The sequence below is a fragment of the Dasypus novemcinctus genome, chromosome 3 (genome assembly GCF_030445035.2).
Source record: "Dasypus novemcinctus isolate mDasNov1 chromosome 3, mDasNov1.1.hap2, whole genome shotgun sequence".
In the NCBI taxonomy this organism is placed as follows: domain Eukaryota; kingdom Metazoa; phylum Chordata; class Mammalia; order Cingulata; family Dasypodidae; genus Dasypus; species Dasypus novemcinctus.
Genome location: NC_080675.1, coordinates 152522640 through 152545826, shown reverse-complemented (window position 1 = coordinate 152545826; position 23187 = coordinate 152522640). Strand labels below are relative to the sequence as shown.

At 39.2% G+C, this 23187-nt stretch overlaps 1 protein-coding gene and 2 pseudogenes across 1 annotated transcript in view; 2 read left to right on the top strand and 1 right to left on the bottom strand.

Annotated features, from left to right (window-relative positions):
• Positions 1-23187, bottom strand: part of ETFA (electron transfer flavoprotein subunit alpha) — an 89366-nt gene that overhangs the window by 27907 nt on the left and 38272 nt on the right. The gene's annotated exons all lie outside the window — the stretch shown is intronic.
• LOC101442396 (alpha-enolase pseudogene) lies at positions 3002-4329 on the top strand (annotated as a pseudogene).
• LOC101442843 (protein O-glucosyltransferase 1 pseudogene) lies at positions 6935-8092 on the top strand (annotated as a pseudogene).

The window sequence follows — 23187 nt, the reverse complement described above, 5'->3', positions numbered from 1 at the left end:
GGGACCATATATTTTTTTAATGTAACATTAAAAAAATAAAGACAAAAAATAAAAATTAAATGTAATTAAAATTAAAAAAAGGGAATAGCCTATATCATAATAATCCTCCTGCCAAGAACCATAAAACCTGGTTAAAATACAGAGAGCAACTGTTTAAATACAATGAAGAGCAACCAAGTTAGGCAGCATTTGAGAAGTCAGATTCTGAAGAAGAGGGAGGTTCATTGAGGTCAGCCCTGCATATAGTTCTACTTTTTCCCTTTGGGTATTTACAGATTCCCCACATGGGAGTAAAAGCCAAGCAGAAAGCATCCATTTTGGACAGAAACCTTCAACTGTACTGCTTGAGGAAACACTCCAAAGTGGAGACAGCCACAAAGGGAAACCACAAACTCTACATGTTAACTCTGCTAAAACCTCTGGCTGACACCTGCATTAGGCCTATGGGAGGCAAATTTTAAGCCATCTAGCTAAGGCTAAAAGAACTGAACAGAGGAGATAGGATTTGGAGTTTGAGTTCAACCAAGTTAACTGCATGCTAAAAAAATAAACTATAGGAATACAGCAGAAATCAGTGTCCACAATATGATCCAAAAGTACTAGAAAAGCAGTTCTCAAAATATGGTCTGCAGATTCCTAGGGTCCCAAGAATTTCCAGGAGGGTCTGTGAGGTAAAAACTATTTGTATAGTAATACGAGTTGTTATCCTCATTTTTTATTTTTGTGTATAGTATTAATAGTTTTCAGAGGCAATCATCACTCTGGGGGCTAATGGAATGTATACATGTGTATTTTTGTGTTTCTTAAAAAGTTTTAGGGTAGTAGGTTTTAGATAAAACTATGTCTTATTTACAGAGATTAACTAAGTTCTCCATAGAGTATAGAAGTTTGTGTTCTTACAGTTATACCACTATAGTCTCTGTAACCTCATTCTAGTCTAATAAATTATTTTGAATCCCAAAGATTTCCTTGTGCCTACATGGAAACACAAAAACACTTCGTCTTAATTTGCAAGAACATTTTTTTAAATATTTGAAAATTTTATAAATATTTAAGTTTATCTAAAACTGTTTTATTTTATATTTTAATAATAGTTATACTCTAATGCAGAAGACTAGCTTTTTCAGTCCACAGCCACCACATCTACATCTAAAGATGCTGAAAAAGACGAAAATATCAAAGTTCTCTGACTTATATAAAAGAGGAATCTACTAAAAGAAAATACTATGTTAAAAACTGTAAATAAGAAATGAAAGTTTGATTAAAGCTATTTATCTCTTAGCTTTATAGATGCTAATAATTTACCTTATTATATCTTATGCAACAGAAATGATGGCCATTTTGAAAATAATCTTTCAGCATTTAAAGAAAAATAAACCAGATATTTTAAACACAGATGTGGTAATGAGTTTAAAAGCCAAAAACTGTTTAACTTTTCAAACCAGAAAGGAAAAAGTCACTGACACATCTGATAGGTTAAGTTATCATATTGTGTTGGCAAAAGCAGCACAGTTGCAAGGCGACATTACTGAATGCGTGCTGAATGAAAAATCAGTAAAGGAAACTATGACACTGCCACATTCTGATGATATAGTCATTTGCAGGATAGAAGATTTAGCTACTGTAAACATGAATACTAAGTTAATACCTCATCTGCAGAATTGTACTTTTGCCTGACAGACAAATTTACAAACATGATTGGGCTTGCTGTACTTGTATTTGTGCAGGATCAACACCAATTAATCATCAAAGAAGAATTTTTTTTATGTGAATGCTTGGCAACAAATACAAGTGGTGCTGAAACACTTAAAGTGTTAAATTACTTTTCTGAATCTCCTGGTTATGCTGAAAAAACTGTATTGACATTTGTGCTGATGATGCAAAAACATCAGTGGGTAAAACTGCTGCTGTCTTAAGTTAGTGGCACTTAAGTTAGTGGCACCAAACTGTACTAGTAATTATTGCATTCTCCAGTGCCACATACTGCAGTTTAAAAAAAAAAGATGAAAAGATTAGTTTCACTTAAGAATGCTCTTGAAGAAGCAATTTTTATTACTAATTTTATAAGCCCTTGACTTTTGATAAAGAATGAACAGAACTTCAGTAACCTGTAGGAGAATATCAAGATATCTACACATGTGTAACTGGAGACACAGAATGAAAGTAGAGTTGAAAACCTGGGCAGAAAGAATAGTGACAGAAAATTACCCAAATGTGGCAAAAGCCACATTTAAGAAACACACTGAATCTCAAGCAGGATAACTAAAAAGGAACCCCCTACTAAGTACATCATTGTCAAATTTCTAAAAATCAAAGATAAGGAGAAAATCTTGACAGCAACAGAAAAAAATTACACCTAAAGGAAAATGCAAATAATGGCTGAGTTCTCATCAGAAACAACAGAGGTCAGAAGACAATGGAACAACATGTTTAAAGTGTCAGGGGCAAATCCACCTAAAATTCTGTACCTAGGAAAATTGCTTTCAAGAATGAAGATGAAATAAAAATATTTTCATGTTAATAAAAACTAACAGAATTCATTCCAGCACACCATACTATAAGAAATCTAAAGGAAGTACTTAGGACTGGAAGGAAATGATACAAGAAGAAAATTCAATCTTCAGATGAAATGAAGGCTACTGGAAATGATAAAAAAGTGGGTAAATTAAAAAGAGCATTTTTTAATCTCTTTAATTTCTTTAAAATACATATGAATGCTTAAAGAAAAATTATAACATTGTATTGTGAGATATATAACATTATGTGGCTAGCATACAAATGACAACTACAGCATAAAGGCCAAAGATAAATGGAACCATATGTTTCCAAGGTTCTTAAATTTTATATGAAGTGGTATAATAGTAACTCAATGCAGACTGTGAAGAGTTAAAAATATATATTGTAATCTCAATAGAAATCACCAAAAAAGAAAATAATGAAAAAGAGCTGAGACCTCTCGGCCTCCACTTCCCTTCGTGTCCGCTGTGCTTTCACTCCTTCCATCGGCCACAAGGCCCGGCGTCCGGAAATCCACCATGTCTATTCTCAAGGTCGTTGCCAAAGAGATCTTTGACTCTCATGGAAATCCCACCACTGAGGTTGATCTCTTCACCCAAAAGGGCTCTTCAGAGCTGCAGTGCCCAGTGGGGCCTCGACCGGTATCTATGAGGCCCTCGAGCTCCGGGACAATGACAAGACCCGCTACATGGGAAAAGGTGTCTCAAAGGTTGTTGAGCACATCAATAAAACTATTGGGCCTGCCCTGGTTAGCAAGAAACTGAACATCGTGGAACAGGAGAAGATTGACAAACTGATGATAGAGATGCATAGAACTGAAAATAAATCTAAGTTTGGTGCGAACACCATTCTGGGAGTATCCCTTGCTGTCTGCAAGGCTGGGGCCGTGGAGGAGGGGGGTTCCCCTGTACGGTCATGTTGCTGACTTGGCTGGCAATTCTGAAGTCATCCTGCCAGTTCCCGCTTTCAACGTGATCAACGGTGGCTCTCACGCTAGTGACAAGCTGGCCATGCAGGAGTTCATGATCCTCCCCGTTGGCGCAGCGAACTTCAGGTAGGCCATGCGCATCAAAGTGGAGGTTTACCACAACCTGAAGAATGTCATCAAGGAGAAGTATGGGAAAGACGCCACCAATGTGGGAGATGAAGGAGGCTTTGCTCCTAATATCCTGGAGAATAAAGAAGCCCTGGATCTGATTAAGAGTGCGACTGGGAAAGCTGGCTACACTGACAAGGTGGTGATTGGTAAGAACCTCTGAGTTCTTCAAGTCTGGGAAGTATGACCTGGACTTCAAGTCTCCTGATGACCCCAGCAGGCAAATCACTCCTGACAAACTGGCAGACCTGTACAAATCCTTCATCAAGGACTACACAGTGGTGTCAATCGAAGATCCCTTCGACCAGGATGACTGGGAAGCGTGGAAGAATTTTACTGCCAGTGCTGGAATCCAGGTGGTGGGAGATGACCTCACGGTGACCAACCCAAAGCAGACAGCCAAGGCTGTGAACAAGAAGTCATGCAACTGCCTCTTGCTCAAAGTGAACCAGATTGGCTCTGTGACCGAGTCCCTGCAGGTGTGCAAGCTGGCCCAGTTCAATGACTGGGGCGTCATGGTGTCACACCACTCCAGGGAGACTGAAGACACCTTCATTGCCGACCTGGTGGTGGGGCTCTGCACTGGGCAGATCAAGACAGGTGCACCTTGCCGGTCTGAGCGCTTGGCCAAGTACAACCAGCTCCTCAGAACTGAAGAGGAGCTGGGCAGTAAGGCTAAGTTTGTTGGCAGGCAGTTCTGAAACCCCCTAGCCAAGTAAGATATGGGCCGTAAGCCCCTAAGCCCTTCACAAACAAGTCCTTGCCTGGTGTGAACATGGGCAGCTCAAGGCTCCATGCCAGGCCTGGCAAGGGCCTCTGGTAGTTAACTCCCCTCCCACCCTGTGAAGTTCTTGCTGCAGAAATGCTGCAGAAGCCAAGCCTGACCATCTGGAACCCTGGTGGAAACGTAGCTTTGTGATCATGTGATTGGCCCAAATCATTATTTTTCTCAGCTTGCTTCCCACCGAGTGTCTGGGCCACAAACTCATACAGTGTCATCCCCGAGGTAGCCACAGGAAGGACCCCAGTGATTTTGCATGCAAAATAAAAGGCATCAGTGACCATAGAAAAAAAGAAAAAAAAGAAGAAAAAAAAAAGAAAGACGATCTGGAACAATATCTGATAAAGTAAAACAAAATTATTTTAACATATTTAATTAATCCAAAACAAACCAGAAAATGAGAAGCAGAGAAACAAAAAACAAAAACAAAACAAAAAACCCAGAGAAGGGATAAACAGGGTACAAAGAGCAAAACAGAAATTAAATTCAGCCATACCAGTAATTATGAACTACTTTTACTTCTGGCCAAGATGTAGTAACAGGTGCCTGAAACAACTAAAATAGCTGGATAAAACCTAAAAACCAATGGTTTTCAGACATTGGACATCAGGCAGCACAGGCCAGTGATCCCAGAAAGAGGAGTCCTGAAATTATCCCAGTTTACTTGGAGAGCTTCCAAACCACAGTGCAGAAAGGGGGAATCCAAGTATAGTCTGATGATCTAGTTTAGGAGGTGAAGCTGGGAGTCTGAGAAGGCTGGGGCAGCTGGAAGTTGCAGGGCAGAGTACTGGAAGGGAGAGAGCCTCACTAAGTGTGTTTACCAGAGAGCTAGCTGCAGAGCCCCTTTAACCCTTCAACTGCACACAGATGAGCACATGTGTATAAGAAACTACCCAAGGCTAGGGAAAGAAAGACCAGAAAACTACAGAAGGAAGGACAAGAAGGAACAATCCCCAGGGCTCATGCAGACCCAAAAGTAGTTCATATTCCTACCAACCAGAACGGAAAATTTTGTAATTTATGGGACATTATGCAGAGTACTCAGAAGAGTATTGCCTCAGTGGACATGAAAAGTTAGTCCTAGATTAAAGACTACTGCTCTGATTCTACCTAACAGAGCTTAAAAGCAAAATCAAAAAGGATCAAAATGTTTCCAAGTAACTTCCATTGTACACCAGAACAAAGCTCAAGAATATTTATAGGAATACAAAAATATCCACCATATTTTCACATTATACAATTTTTTTTGGCAAACTTTTGATTTTTGTTCTAAGGCTGAACAACTCTCAAATAAATCTGTTTTACTCGGAAATTGCAAATTTGGTCACAAAGCTAGAGGTTCCCTCTCACTAGGTCTGCAATAATTCACAAGCTTTGCCTTAGTTCCCCCTGATATGCATTGAGGGAAGACAAGCCCCTCCACCCCATAACTTACGTGTCTGAAAGCACAGCACTTCCCCAAAGGTTGAACAAAGAAACCACATGGAAAAGGGGGTAAAGGGAGATAGAGACCTTCACTCCCTGTAGATCAAAACAACACCTGTTCCTCTGGAATTCCAAGAAAACCCTAACTCCCTAACCCACTACCCTCTAGCCATACAAGAGAATATTTTTGCCTCTAGGACTTCCAACTGGCTCTTGCACCTCACTGGGACCCTCCATCTTCCCATCGACTACTATTTCCCTGCCTAGGAAAGTACTGTATAAACTCAAATCCCCCCCTTCCAGGAGTGGGCTGAAGTCTCTCATCAGACCCCAGCCATGCTGGAGAGGGGGCCGAATTCTATTCTTCAGAACCCCATCATTGGGAGAGCTTCCCCATAAACTTTCTGCCTGCAATCAGTCTCCGTGTCCCAGTGAGTGTCCCCTTTTCTTCAACAGGAGGGAATTGGTATTGATGGCAAAAAGAAAATTTATTGCTATGCATTTGCTTGTCAAGGTTCTCTCTCTGTGAAACCTTATTTTTGTTCATCTAAATAAAGAGTAGCCTGTCTTTTTGAGATTTGCAGCTATACATTTGCTTGTTACAGTTCCACTTCTGTGAAACATTATTTTATCTAAATAAAGTGTTTGCCTATCTTGTTCTATGAAAAAACAAATAAAACTCACAGTATCTGGTATCCAATGAAAGATTATCAGACATGCAAAGCAGTAGTAAAATATGACCCATAATGAGAAAACTAAATCAACTGAAATCAACCCCAAAAGGACAGATGAAAAATTACTAAATAAGGATATTAAGTTATTATGGGGTGGGGGAGGGAGGGATATATTTGGAACCCTTCAAACTACACTTCGACTTCAAGAAGGTAATTATGCAAATTGGCTTTAAACATAAGCACAGCTACAGGGGCAAGTCCCGCTTCCAGGCACCGCTTTTACCGGAAATTCCAACCCAAGCAGGAAAGGGAGAATGCGGCACTTCCATCTTTGTGCCCGGCAGCCAGACGCCCATGTGGTGTGGCGCTCATGGCCATCTTTGTGCCAGGTTGTGCTTCCACCAGCCACAAAAAGGGGAATCTGCAGTGGGTCCCTTGGCTATGGACCCGTGGACGAGCTCACCCTTCTGGCTGTAGCTGCTGCTGCTGCTCCTGCCCACCACGCAAGGCCACCAGAAGGAATCAGGTTCAAGATAGAAAGTACTTATTGATCATATTAATAGGTCTTTGGAGGATTATGAACTATGTTCAAGGGAAAACTGCAGCTGCTACCATGGTGTCATAAAGCAGGATCTTACTCCTTTCTAAGAAGGCATCTCCAAGATGATGGCGGAGGTGGTCCAAAGGAAGCTAGGGACTATCAGATCATTAAGAACAGATTATACTGGGAAAATGACTGATGTTCCCCTCAAGGTATAGTGGTGTTGAACACCTTATTTTGGAGGTTATTGGGCACCGCCCTGACATGGAGATGGTGACCAATGTACACGATTATCCTTAGGTTCCCAAATGGATGGAGCCTTCCATTCCAGTCTTCTCCTTCAGTAAGACATCAGAATATCATGATATCATTTATCCTGCTTGGGCATTTTGGGAAGGGGGACCTACTGTTTGGCCTATTTATCCCACAGGTCTTGGGCAGTAGAACCTCATCAGAAAAGGTCAGCAGCACAGTGGCCATGGAAAAAGAAAAATTCTACAGCATATTTCCAAGGTTCAAGGACAAGTCCAGAATGAGATCCTCTCATTCTTCTATCTCAGAAAAATCCAAAACTTGTTGATGCAAAATACACCAAAAACTAGGTCTGGTAATCTATGAAAGATACCTTGGGAAAGCCAGCTACTAAGGATGTCCATCTAGTGGATCACAGCAAATACAAGCATCTGTTTAATTTTCGGGGTGTAGCTGCAAGTTTCCGCTACAGAAGAGCTGCAAACACCTCTTCCTGTATGGTTCGCTTGTTTTCCATGTTGGTGAAGAATGGCTAGAATTATTCTATCCACAGCTGAAGCCACGGATCCACTATATCCCAGTCAAAACAGATCTCTCCAACAACCAGTTTACAAACATGCAATTTGTAAAAACCAACAACAATGTAGCTCAAGAAATTGCGGAAAGAGAAGGCCAGTTTATTATGAACCACTTGCAGATGGATGACATCACCTGTTACTGGGAATATTCTAAATTCTTGTCCTATAATGTAACAGGAAGGAAAGGCTATGATCAGATTATCCAAAATCTTGAAAACTGAACTCTAGTAGGCATTGTGGGACCACAGTCCTCTCTATGGCAGAGGATCTCAGATGTCTCCAGTGAAAAGCTTATCCTGAGTGAGGTACCTATACTTTGAATATCTTGTATCAATACCAAGCCAAATAACTGGTTTTCTTTATCATGCTGCACCCAGCACAACTCTTAAGAAAGATCCAAAATGTGTATAATATAGATATGAAGTAGCTCTACATCTGGCTAAATAAGAACCAGAAGTCATGAGATGTCGGTTTTGACCTGCTTCTACCTTTCATTTTCTTAGGACCAATCACAACTTGTGCCTCAGATCATCCACCTGTGTATGTCCATCACTGTGAAACTGACTGTGTCCATGTGATGATGCCCTTTGTCATATTATTTGGAGTAGAAAATTCCTCATTTGGAACTAGCAGAACTTATCTCCACAATTCTGCATTTAATCCAGGCTTGACCTCTGTTGTTACATTTTAATGTAGGAAGCCCTATAGGGTTTATGAAAAATACTAAGGAGTCATTTCCTAAAAGGTCCTGGAAGCAGTAGCTGTGCCATGCAATGATGTAGGAATTCTCAGGTACTCAGAAGGTTTCTATAAGGCCACACAGAAATGGACCAATTGCAGGAGTAATTACTGCAATTGAATTTCACATTCCCCTTTTTGCCTTCACATTCTTCTTTTCATTTTCTCTCCAAAGGAAAGAAACACAAAAAAAGCTCAGCAAATTCAAGAAGTCCTTACTCTTTCCATTAACTGTGCATAAAATAGCGACTCATCCTCACCTTTTGCCTCCCCTGTAATACTGTTCCTTCTTAGACTATGCACTATGCAGAAGTTGTCCATGTGCTCAGTGTCTTGTGGGAGACCTCAGGGAGTCCTCAGATGCACATACGACATTAAGTTGGGTGTCCAGAGCATTCAACTTTAGCAGTTACATATATTCGAGATGCTTGTTTTAACGCAGGTCCATCTTGAAAATGTTCCTTTATTCATTAAAAAAAATTTTTTTGGATGCAGTTTAATCTCTCAGGATGCTCTCCATAACATTGTTAAAAAATGAAGAAAAAAATTTAGATTAAAACTCATGTAATTCGATGACTTAGAACTCTCCTTGTCCCTTAGGCTCAACTGTTCCACAGAGAAATCAACTCTCTTCCTTTGCCTCCTTAGAACTATTTAGTATTAACTGGTTTCAAATTAGAAATGTGAGGTTCAGTCATAAAATCAGGAATTTTATTCCATTTCTCAGAAATGTACCTGACCCTTTTAACTCCTTTCTACAAAATTTTAAGTCTAAGGACCTCCTTAGAGGAGTTGGATATTCTTGGTAAGATCATTGCATGGACTAAGGCAGATGTTTAAAGTTGGATTTTTTGAGTATTAAGAATTCAATGGGGGAAACGGACTTGGCCCAGTGGTTAAGGCGTCCGTCTACCACATGGGAGGCCCGCGGTTCAAACCCCGGGTCTCCTTGACCTGTGTGGAGCTGGCCCATGCACAGTGCTGATGAGCGCAAGGAGTGCCGTGCCACGCAGGGGTGTCCCCCGCGTAGGGGAGCCCCACGTGCAAGGAGTGTGCCCCGTAAGGAGAGCCGCCCAGCATGAAAGTAAAGCGCAGCCTGCCCAGGAATGGCGCCGCCCACGCTTCCCGTGCCACTGACGACAACAGAAGCAGACAAAGAAACAAGACGCAGCAAACAGACACAGAGAACAGACAACCGGGGGGGGGGGGGGGGGGGATTAAATAAATAAATAAATCTTTAAAAAAAAAAAAAAGAATTCAAAGGGATTGTGTCTTTAGGTGCTATAAGTCTAGAGATGGGCAATCTAGCTTTCTGAGTTTACTGAGATTGTGACTTGTCACTATGAGGCCCTTGTAGGTATTATTATTATCTCTATATTTTACTTTTCATCTCACTCAAAATTACCTGTCCTTTGGATTTAGGAGCTGTGATGGTTAAGTTCATGTGTCAACTTGGCCAGGTTATTGTGTCCACTTGTTTGGTCAAGCAAGCATTGGCCTGATTGTTACTGTGCATGGACTTAAATCATCTGTATATTGATTCCATCTATGGCTGATTACATCTACAATCAACTGAGGAGATTGCCTTCAACAATGAAAAAAGTATCATGCAATCAGATGAAAGCTTTAAAAGAAGTGATGATTGCAGCAGTCAGAAGAGAGAATTTCCATTTCTACTTCAGCCAGCCAGCTAGCTTGTCCAGGGGAACTCATCGAAAATCTTCATCCAGAGTTCCCAGCTTGCAGCCTTCCCTACAAAATTTGGACTAGCCTATCCCCACAGTTGTATGAGACAATTCTTATAAAAATCTCATAATATTTACAAAAAAAAAAAGTTGTTTTAAGAAGGGAAAGAGGGAAGCGGATGTGGCTCAAGTGATAGAGCTTCCGCCTACCATATGGGAGGACCTGGGTTCAATCCCTGGTGCCTCCTGGTGAAAAAGAAGAGAAAGAGTGCCTATGCGGCACGCAAGTACCCGCGTGGTGAGCCAGCGCCTATGCAAGTGCCTTCATGGAGTGCGAGTGCCCATGTGGTGAGTGCAAATGCCCGCGCAGTGATCCAGTGCCCATGCGAGTCACGCAGCAAGATGATGACGCAACAAAAGAGAGACAAGGGGAAAATCACAGTGCAGTGAAACAGAAACCAGGAACAGAGGTGGCACAATTGACAGGGAACCTCTCTCCACATCAGCAGTCTCCAGGATGGAATCCCCATGAATCCTAGAGGAGAGAAAATGAGAAAAGAAAACAACACAGACAGCAAAAACTACAGGGCAGGAGGAGGAGAAGGAGGAAAAATAAATAAATAAATAAATCTTTTTAAAAAAATTAGGGAGAGAGAAGATTGAAGATGTTAGGTAGAGATGTGGAAGATATAAAAAGATCTAAATTGAACTCTAGTACAATGTCTAAAATGAAAATACACTGGGTGGAATTATTAGCAAATTAGACACTGTAGAAAAAACAACTAGTGAACTTGAAGATATAGTAACAGAAACTATCCAAAATGAAACAGAGAGAAACAAATAAAAAAGTGGAGACAGGGAGACTATAGGTAAGTTGTGGGACAACTTTAAGAGGCCTAATATTGAGCAATTGCAGCAAAAAACAATTTGAAGAAATAATGACCAAAAAACTTCCAAATTTGATGTAAACTACAAACCTATAGATCTAAGGGGTTCAACAAACCCCAAGAAAAAGAAACATGAAGGAAACTACAATAAAGCACACCATAATCCAAATGCTTCAAACCAGTGATAAAGAGAAATTCTTAATCAGAAATTCTTAAACGCTCTAGTCAAAAAGCAAAGTTTGCCAGACTGGTTAAAAAAGCAAAAGCAAGACTCAACCATATGCTACCTACAAGAAACACATTTTAAATATAAAGAAAGAGATACATTGAAATGAAAAGGATAAAAAAAGATATACCAAGCAAATAGTAGCTAAGAAATCTGGAGTGTCTTTATTAGTATCAGATAAAGTAGATTTCATGACAAAGAGTACACCTAGAAGGAAGATGTTAAGCTCCTGCCTACCACATGGGAGGTCCTGGGTTCAAGTCCTGGTGCCTCCTAATAAAGACAAGCTGACACAATGGGCTGCTGTGGCGAGCTGATGCAACAAGATGATGTAATAAGAGACACAAGGAGGAAAACATAATGAGACTCAACAAAGCAGGGAGCAGAGGCGGCTCAAAGGATCAGGTACCTCCCTCCCACATGGGAGGTCCTGGGTTCAGTTCCCAGTGCCTCCTAAAAAAGAAAGACAAGCACACAATGAACAGGCACAGCGACCGTAAACAACAAGGGGGTAGGGAGAAATAAATAAAATCATTTTTTTTTTAAAGAGTATTGCCAGAGATAAAGATGGACATTACATAGTACAGAAGAGGATTAATTTATCTGGAAGACAAAGCATTCATGAATGTACAAGTGTATAATGAGAGTTTCAAAACAGATGAAGCAAAAACTGACAGAACTACAGTGAGAAATAAACAAATCTACAAACATAGCTGGATATTTTAATACCTCTCTCAGTAACTGAAAGAAATAGACCAAAAATCAGTACAAACATAAAAGAACTAAACCAGGAGTCAGCAAATTTTTTCTATAAAGGCTCAGATTTTAAATATTTTGACTTTGTGAGCCAGAGTCTCTCTGCTGGAACTATTCACTTTTGTTGTTGAGTGTGAAAGCAGCCATAACAATAAATAAGCATGGATGTGTTCCAATAAACTTTATGTACAAAAACAGGCAGCAGTCCACATTTGGCCTGCTGATGTAACATTTCCAGACCACTACATCCAACAACTGCAGGGTAAGTATTATTTTCAAGCCTGCATAGTATGTTCATCAAGGTAGATCATATGCTACACCATAAAACAAGTCTTGGCTCTATCTGCCTAGAGTAGCCTGCACCAAATCCTGCTGTATATTTCTGTCTTTCTCTCTCATTTCTCAGCAAGCTCTGTTCTTTCCCCTATTTCCCAAATATTTTTTTTTACTGGTCTAACTAAAAAAATCCAAAAAAAAAAAGTCTCAAAAAATTGAAATGACTAAAATATTGAAGAAATGTTCCCTCACCATAATGAAATCAAATTAGAAATCAATTAAGATATGTAACAAAATGACAAATAAGAAATTAAATATACTTCTAAGTTAGAAAATGTTTTGAAATGAATGATAAAAATACAATTATCAAAATTTGTGGGATGCAGCTAAAACAGTGCTGGCAGGAAAATTTATAGCTTTAAAATTTACATTTTAAAACAAGAAAAATACAAAATTAATTGATGCTCTACCTTAAGAGCAAGGTGAATCCAAAGTAATGAGAGGGAAATTAAGATAAGAGCAAAAACCAATAAAACAGAAAACAGATAAACAATGGGAAAAAAATAACAAAGCTATAAATTGGTTCACTGTTGATATAGCTGCTCTGGAAAACAGTTTAGCAGTTTTTCAAAAGGTTAAACATAGTTACCACATGACCCAGCATTTCCAGTCCTAAGTGTATATATATATATATCTCCAGGAAAATTGAAAGCATATATCCACACAAATGTTCATTGCATCATAATTCAGAATAACCAAATAGTAGAAACAACTCAAATGTTCATCAACTAATAAGTGGATAAATGTAATGTGGTATATACAGAAAGGAATACTAATTGTCATTGAAACAGAAAGAAGTACTAATACACGCTTTGTGTACAAACCTTGAAAATATTATGCTAAGTGAAAGAAGCCAGACATAAAAGGTCACATATTGCATGATTCCATTTATATGAAATATGCAGAGCAGGCAAATTTATAAAACAGAAAGTAGATTAACGGTTGCCTAGAGCTGTGGGGATTGAGAGATGGGGAGTGACTGCTAAGGGGATGGGATTTCTTTCCGTGGTGATAAAAATGTACTGAAATTAGATGTGATGGTTGCATAACTGTGAGTACACTAAAAACCACTGAATTGTACACTTTAAATGAGTTAATTATACAGTATAGGCAGCGGACTTGGCCCAGTGGTTAGGGCGTCCGTCTACCACATGGGAGGTCCACGGTTCAAACCCCGGGCCTCCTTGACCCGTGTGGAGCTGGCCCATGCGCAGTGCTGATGCGCGCAAGGAGTGCCCTGCCATACAGGGTTGTCCCCCACATATAGGAGCCTCACATGCAACGAGTGCGCCCCGTAAGGAGAGCTGCCCAGCGCGAAAGAAAGTGCAGCCTGCCCAGGAATGGTGTCACACCCACGGAGATGACGCAACCATAAGAAACACGGATTCCTGTGCCGCTGACAACAACAGAAGCCGACAAAGACGATGCAGCAAATAGACACAGAGAACAGACAACTGGGGGGGGGGGGTAAGGGGAGAGAAATAAATAAATCTTTTTTTAAAATTATACGGTATAAAGCTTTTATTGAACAAAAGTTGGATGTGTGAAAAAAATTTTTTTAACTTTTTAAATAGCCTTAGGTAGACTGATGGGGTGGGTGTGGGGAGAGAAGAATGAAGAGATTGTCTACCAATATCAGGAATGAAAAGAGTGGTTACAACTTCAGACCTTACAGACAACAAAAAGAAAATAAGGTAATACTGTAAACAAGTTTATACAATAAGTTTGACAATTTAAAAGAATCAGACCAATTCCTTAGCAAAACAGACCCAAAATAAAATAGAAAATCTATAGCCCTAAATCTATCAAAGAAATTGAGTTTACTGTGAAATACTGCAGCAAAGAAAACTCCATGCCCAAACAGCTTCACTAGTGAATTCTATCAAACATTTCAGGGGCGCAAAAAAAAATCAATCATACTCAAATTCATTTAGAAAACAGAGCAAGAGAAATACCTTCCAACTCATTTTATGAAGTCAGCATAATGTTGATACCAAAACTAGACAAACATTTTTTCAAAAAAGAGAATTATAGAATATCCTGATGAAGACAGACCCAAAAAGTTCTTAACAAAATATCAGCAAATCAAAACCAGCAATGTGTTGAAAGGATAATGTATCATGACCAACTAGAGTTTATCCCAGTAATTCAAACATTCAAAAATAAAACAATATAATTCACTGTACTAATGGAATAAAGGAGAAAAACCAAATTATCATTCCTATAGATGCAGAAAAAGCGTATGATCAAATGCAACACCAATTCATCATTTTTAAACTCTTTGGAATATTAGGAATAGAAGGGAAATTCCTCAATTTTTTACTATTAAGAAAATAAATAGGAAAGCCACAGATTAGGAGAAAACATCGCAGATGATATATCTCACAAGGAATTCATATCCAAAATATATATTTTAAAAGTCAGCAACTCAGTTAAAAAGACAAGCAATTCAATAAAAAGGGCAAAAGCTTTAAATAGACTCTTCATAAAGGAAAATATCTGAGTGGCCAATAAGCACATGAAAAAGAGCACTAGGTATCAGGAAAATGCAAATCACAGGCACAATGAGATACCACTACACATCTACCAGAATGGCTAAAACACCAAATGTTACTAAAGATGAGCAACTGGAACCCACATATACAGATGATGCAAGAGTAGTATCGTACAACCACTTTGGAAAGAAATGGCTAAAAGAGGGATGTCAAGGTCCAAGCAAGGTGGGAGGGAGCAGGGGAGACTGCTCAGGGCAGGATGTCAGAGCCTGAGTGGTACAAGGAGGGCATCTAGGCAGGTAGATACTGGCAGAGTTTTAAGGAAAGTGAGAAAACAAGAACTAATCCGGTGTTACTGGACTAGAATTGGCGGTATCAGTGTGAACACATGGTTTTTTATTTATAGAATGATATAGCAATATAGATGTAAACCTGTTTATATGCATATAAAAATGTGTGTGGGTGTATCTACTTACACACACACACACACACTCCTTAGCATTTTACGCAAGAGGGTCTGGAAACAGCAACACCCCAATAGCAATGAGCACAAATAGCATCCAGATTGTGGCTTCCAAACGTCATTCTCTCCTAAAAAGAACAAGGACTTCTTGGAGAAAAGGCTGGGACAGAAAAAGTACAAAACAAGCCTGGAATATCATGTTTTGTCTGAATGTAAGAAAGGGCTCAAAGAATGAGGAGAACATGTCATAAAGACAGAGAAGCCACCATGAAGAAGCTCTCACTGCCCAAATATGGAACAATTTGCTTATCAAAAAATTAAAATAATAACAGATTTTTCCACCCAGTGAATAAAATAGGAACTATGAGTCCATACCAATATACCCAGATTGAAAGTTTGTGAAGAACCAGAATATTCACATATTTTCAAAGTACCTCTTAACAAAATATTTATTAATTTCAAAGGACAAAGTACCTTTACCATGGAAAGGATGGCAGATTATCAATTTAATTAAGTGACCAAAGTGAAAATCATTAGTAATAAGACAAAGTGAAATTGTGTGCCACAGGATGCAATATCAATTCTGTGATATTCCTGCCAAAGCTGTACAGACTATAATGAATAATAAGAAACCACCAGACAAATCCAAAATAGCCACCTTAGAATCTTCAAAACTATCAAGGTCATAAAAATCAAGGTAAGAATAGGAATTATTTGAAACTAAAGGACACATGACAACTATATGTAATTATGTGTGTATATAACTATTAATATATGAATGTTTGGTTCTGAAAAAAGATAGTTTTCTTATAAAGGTTATTATTGAGAAAATAGGCAAAATCTGATGGGGTCTACAGATTAGATGGTATTAACACAAGAATGTTAATGTCCTGGTTTTAAAGGTTATAGTAAGGTTATGTACGAAAATGTCTTTTTTTATAGGAAATACACAAGTATTTGGGGATATTGGTGCATCATGTCAGCAACCTACTTTTGAATGGTCCACAAAATAAAAAATTTCTTTATCCTGTACTTGCAAATTTTCCATAAACCTGAGATTGTTTCAAAAAATATTTTTTAGGCTTTAAAAAAATAGATACATGGGAAACGGACTTTGGCCCAGTGGTTAGGGCGTCCGTCTACCACATGGGAGGTCCGCGGTTCAAACCCCGGGCCTCCTTGACCCGTGTGGAGCTGGCCATGCGCAGTGCTGATGCGCGCAAGGAGTGCTGCGCCACGTAAGGGTGACCCCCGCGTGGGGGAGCCCCACGCGCAAGGAGTGCGCCCGTGAGGAAAGCCGCCCAGCGTGAAAAGAAAGTGCAGCCTGCCCAGGAATGGCGCCGCCCACACTTCCCGTGCCGCTGAAGACAACAGAAGCGGACAAAGAAACAAGACGCAGCAAATGGACACCAAGAACAGACAACCAGGGGAGGGGGGGAAATTAAATAAATAAATAAATCTTTAAAAAAAAAAAAAAAAATAGATACATACAAATACATATATAGAAATTCAGGCCTAACTCCAGGCTTAATCAGTATCTCTGGGGGACTGTATAACTTACATTAAAAGAAAATCCTTAAAGCAATTAAAACGTTTAAATTCCTTATGAAAAATATCTCGACAATTCTGTATTCCTAAGAGTAATGTTGAATACAACTGACTGTGTGACATTTGCTTCCAATAAAGATAGAGATGCCACTGGTCATATTCTGTCACTCTGCTACTTATTTGATAATCACAAGTACACTCATTCGGTAAAAATAAAAATAAAAATTTATCTGCTATCTCTGTATATCCCTGAATTTCCTGTAGAAGTATTGTTGATTAAGAACGTTGTGAGTCTTCTGACCTTTCGTGAATTCAGGTCTAAAGATGTCTACTCATATAAAACTGAACAAGCAAGATTTCCACAAAACTACATGTGTGCCTCACCTAATTAAATGCCATGGAAGGCTCACAGGCACCACAGTAAGTCTCTCTCACAGACTCTCTAAAGGGGCTACAATTGCCTAAGCCCCAGCCTTGCAGCAGGCAGCAGTGAAGTCCTCAAACCCAGCCTCTGGTGCAGCTTGCTGGTGCCAGGTGGATATAAAGACCTATTGCCCCAAGATCCAGGGGTGGGGTGGGCTGATCAATGACCACTGCTTTTAATCAGCTACTTCAAATCACTGGGAGCCAGCTCTGAGGGTGGCCACTGTTCCAACCTACCTCGGGCAAAAGAAGCAGAACAGACTTAAAGACTTCCTCAAAACCATGGAAAACAGTTTAAAAAGGGCTGCATTTACTGTGAAAGCACGGAACCAAGAAAATACAGCTGTAAAGACTCAAAGAAGAAGCCTCTAGCACCTTTGCCAACACCTTCCTTCTCCTCTGCCCAGGGCAGTGTGGTGTCGGCTCACTGTTCCCTTTGTGGATCCCTGGCCTCTTTCCAGCTGGGGAAGACTGAACTGGGAAATTCCTATAGCATGCCACCCTCCTAGAACTTGCTCTGGAGGCAAAAAACAAAAAACAAAAAACAGCTTGAGACAAGGAAAGCACTGTAAGAAACAATTGAGTAGAGGTGCCTGGGGCAAAGGTTTAAAGGTTTTAAGCCTTGCAGAGGAGCACCACTGACAACTGAGGGACTAAATCCCAGCAATGCTACCTACAGACAATTCTTCAGACTGAAAGAAAAGGACACTAGACAGTGGCTAAAAACAGTATAAAGAAATAAAGGCCTAGAGAAGCAGATGTGGCTCAACTGACAGAGCTTCCGCCTACCATATGGGAGGACCTGGGCTTGATCCCTGGGGCCTCCTGGTGAAAAAGAAGAAGGGAAAGCACGCCCACATGGTGAGCCAGTGCCCCGCACAAGTGAGTCATGCAGCAAGATGATGACGCATCAAAAGAGAGACAAGGGAAGAGTCAAGGTGTAATGCAACAGAAACCAGGAACTGAGGTGGCACAATTGACAGGAAACCTCTCTCCCCATCAGAGGTTTCCAGAATCAAATCCTGGTGAATCCTAGAGGAGAGAAAATGAGAAGAGAAGACAACACAGACAGCAAAAATAGCAGGGTGGGAGGAGGGAAAGGGAGGAAACAAATAAATAAATTTAAAAAAAAAAAAGAAAGGCCTGCAGGAAAGGTAAACATATGGGTAATTATAAATGCCAGTACTATTGTATGTCTTTTTTGGTATATTAACTCCACTTATTACTTCTTACAGGTACCAAATGCAAATCCATAAAAAGGAATGATAAAGGGGAGTGGGTGTAGCTCAATGGTTTAAGCGCCTGGTTCCCATGTACGAGGTCCCAGGTTCAATCCCTGGTACATTAAAAAAAAAAAAAAAAAGTCATGTTAAATCTCTGATTTTGGAAATACAATGTATATTTTTTTGGTAACAAGTACAAAAAAAAGGGGTAATACGACTATAGGAACAGTGTATGTGTATACTGTTGTAGTTAAGTCGGTAGCAAATCAAAAATGATTGTTATATATTTAGGATGTTAAATTTTAAGAACTTTTAAAGAAAATTATGAAAAATATATCCAGAAAGAAATGAGAAGGGACTCAATACAGTACAACACAAAAAGTCAAATAAATATGAAAGTAGGCATTGATGGAAGAACTGGTGGGAAAAAAGATATAAAACATACATGGCTATAATAGTAAAATGGCAGAAGGAAGTCCTACATTATCAGTATTCATTTTAAATGTAAATGGATTAAACTCTCCAGATAATAGTAGCGATTGGAAGAATACATTAAAAAGTGCAAACTAACTATATGCTGGTCACAAGAGACTCACCTTAAATTCAAAGACATAAGTGGCTGGAAAGTGAAAGGATGGAAAAAATACATACCATGTAAGTAGTAAACAGAGGGCTGGGGTAGTTATATTAATAACAGACAAAATAGAATTTAAGTTAAAAACTAGTAGGACTGGGGAGCAGATGTAGTTCACGTGGTAGAGCATCTGCTTCCCATGTACAAAGTCCGGGGTTCGATCCCAGTACCTCCTAAAAACAAATAAACAAACAATTCTTAGTGGGGAGAAGATGTAGCTCAGTGGTTGAGCACATGCTTCCCATGTATAAGGTCCTGGGTTCAATTCCTGGTACCTCCTAAAAAGAAAAAATAATTAGTAGGAGGGGCAAAGAAGGCCATTATATACTGGTAAAGGGGTAAATTCAACAAGAAGGCATAATAATTATAAATACATATTTACCCTAACAACAGAGTCCCTAAATATATGGAGCAAACACTGACAGATTTGAAGGGAGAAAGAGACAGGTCTACATTAATTGTAGGGTTATGTTAATAAATACTTTTATAATGGATAAAACAGCTACACAGAAGATCAAGGAGAAAACAGGAAGCTTGAATGATATCCTAAACCAACTAGTCCTAACAAACATACTAGAAACACTTCATGCAACGGCAGGAGAATACTTCTCTGGTACATATGTATCATGGCAGATCACAAAACAAGTCCCAATAAATTCAAAGTACTGAAATCATGTGTCCTCTCTGACCATAATGGAATGAACCTAGAAATCAGTAACAGAGGTAGAAATGGAAAATTCACAAATATGTGAAAATTAGACAATGTACTATTAAAAAATCCAATGGGTAAAAGAAGAAATCACAAGGGAAATTAGGAAATATGTTGAAGCAAATAAAAATGAAAATAAAACATATAAAAAATTATGAGATGCAACAAAGGCAGAGCTAAAAAGGAACTTTATAGCTCTAAATGCTTACATTTTAAAAAGAGGTAAGACTTCAAATGAGAGACCTAACCTCAAAACTGGAAAAACTAGAAAAAGAAGAGCAAATCAAACCCAAAGCAAGGGAAGTGGACTTGGCCCAGCGGATAGGGAATCCATCTACCACATGGAAGGTCCACAGTTCAAACCCCGGGCCTCCTTGACCTGTGTGGAGCTGGCCCACGCACACTGCTGATGCGCGCAAGGAGTGCCCTGCTATGCAGAGGTGCCCCCACGTAAGGGAGCCCCATGCGCAAGGAGTGCGCCCCGTAAGGAGAGCTGCCCAGCACGAAAGTAAGTTCAGCCTGCCCAGGAATGGCACTGCACACATGGAGAGCTGACGCAGCAAGATGACGCAACAAAAAGAGGCACAGATTCCCATGCTGCTGACAACAACAGAAGCAGACAAAAGAACAACATGCAGCAAATGGACACAGAGAACAGACAACTGGCATGGGGAACGGGGGGGGGGAAGGGGGGAGAAATAAATAAAAAATAAATCTTAAAAAAAAAAACACAACCCAAAGTGAGCAGAAGGAAGGAAATAACTAAGAGCAGAAATAAATGAAATAGAGAACAAAAAACAAAAGAGAATTAACAAAACCAAAAGCTGGTTCTTTGAAAAGATCAACAAAATTTGCAAAACTTTAGCTAGACTGTTCAAGAAAAAAGCAAACACAAATGATTAAAATCAGAAATGAAAAAAGGAGACATTACTATCAATCCCCAAAAATAAACATGACTATAAGAGGATACTTTGAACAACAGTGTAATAACAAATTAGATAACCTAGATAAAATGGAATTCAGAGACACATACATTCTACCTATACTGACTCAAGAAGAAATAGAACAAACCAAAAACTAGTAAAGAGACCAAATCAGTAATCAAAATTCTCCCGACAAAGAAAAGCCCAGGACTATATGAGTTCACTGTTAAATTTTACCAAATACTCCAAGAACAATTAAAAACAATCCTGCTCAAACTCCTCCAAAAAATTGAAAGGAGGGAACATTTCATAACTCATTCTATGAAACCAATGTCACCCTAATACCAAAGCCAGATGAAGACAATACAAGAAAAGAAAATTACAGAGCAGTATCCCCTATGACCATAGATATAATATCCTCAACAAAATACTAGCAAACTGAATCTAAAAGCACATTAAAAAAAATTTTTTTTTAAGATTTATTTATTTATTTCTCTCCCCTTCCCCCCAGTTGTCTGCTCTCTGTGTCCATTCTCTGTGTTCTTCTATGTCCACTTCTATTCTTGTCAGTGGCCCAGGAATCTGTGTCTCTCTTTGTTGCGTCATCTTGCTGCATCAGCTCTCTGTGTGTGCGGCACCACTCCTGAGCAGGCTGCACTTTCTTTCGCGCTGGGTGGCTCTCCTTACAGGGCACACTCCCTGCGCGTGGGACACCCCTGTGTGGCAGGGCACTCCTTGTGCACATCAGCAATGCACGTGGGCCAGCTACACACAGGTCAAGGAGGTCCTGGGTTTGAACTGCTGACCTCCTATGTGGTAGGCAGACGCTCTATCCATTGAGCCAAGTCTGCTTCCCTAAAATTTCATATACCATCATCAAGTAGAATTTATTCCAGGTGTGCAAGGGTGGTTCAAAATAAGAAAATCAAATAATGTAATACAGCACATTAACAGAAAACAAGGACATGAACATCTCAATTGACACAGAAAAGGCATTTGACAAAATCCAGCACATCTTTTTGATAAAAACACTTAGAAAACTAGAAGTAGAAGGAAATTTCCACAACATGATAAAGGGCATTTTTTAAATCCCACAGCTAATATCCTACTTAATGGTGAAGGACGGAAAGCTCTCCCTCTAAGTTTAGGAACAAGACAAGGATGTCTACTGTCACTACTATAATTCAACACTGTACTGGAAGTTCTAGCCAAAACATTAGGCAAGAAAAAGAAATCAAAGGCATCCAAATTGGAAAGAAAGAACTAAAACATTTCCTATTTGCAAGTGACATGATCTTATATACAGAAAATCCTGAAAAATCCACAACAAAGCTCCTAGAGCTAATAAATGAATTCAGCAAAGTGGCAGGATACAAGATCAACACCCAAAAATCAGTAATGTTTCTGTGCAATAGTAATGAACAAACTGAAGAAGAAATCAATAAAAAATTTCATTTACAATAGCAACTAAAAGAATCAAATGTCTAGGAATATATCTAACCAAGAATGTAAAGGACATGTATACAGAAACCTACAAAGCACTGCCAGAAGAAGTCAAAGAAGACCTAATTAAATGGAAGGACATTCCGTGTTCATGGACTTACAAGTCTAAATATTGTTAAGATGTCAATTCCACTCAAAGCGATTTATAGATTCAACACAGTCCCAATCAAAATCTAACTGTCTTCTTTGCAATCCTCAAATTTATCTGGATGGGTAAGAGTTCCTGAAGAGCCAAAGGCATCTCGAAAAAGAACAAAGTTGGAGGACTCAACACTTCCTGATCTTAAAAACTTATTACAAAGCCACAGTAAGCTAAAGAGCATGATACTGGCACAAGAACAGACCAATGGAAATGAACTCAAAATTCAGAGAAAAAAATAAAAAGAAAAAACCTCAAATTTATGGCCAAGTGATATGTGACAAGGATGTCAGATCTATTCAATGGGGAAAGAATAGTCTCTTCAAAAAATAGTGCTAGGAAAACTGGATATTCCTATGCAATATAATAAAGGTAGACCCCTACCTCAAACCATATACAAAAATGAACTCAAAATGGATGAAAGACCTAAATATAAAAACCAAAACTATATAACTCCTAGAAGAAAACACAGGGAAGCAGCTTAAAGATTTTATATTAGGCAATGGTTTCTTAGACTTTACACCCAAAGCACAAGCAACAGAGCAACAGAAGAAAAACAGAAAAATGGAACCTCATGAAAATAAAAAACTTTTGTGCATCAAATGACCTAATCATGAAATTAAAATGACAACCTA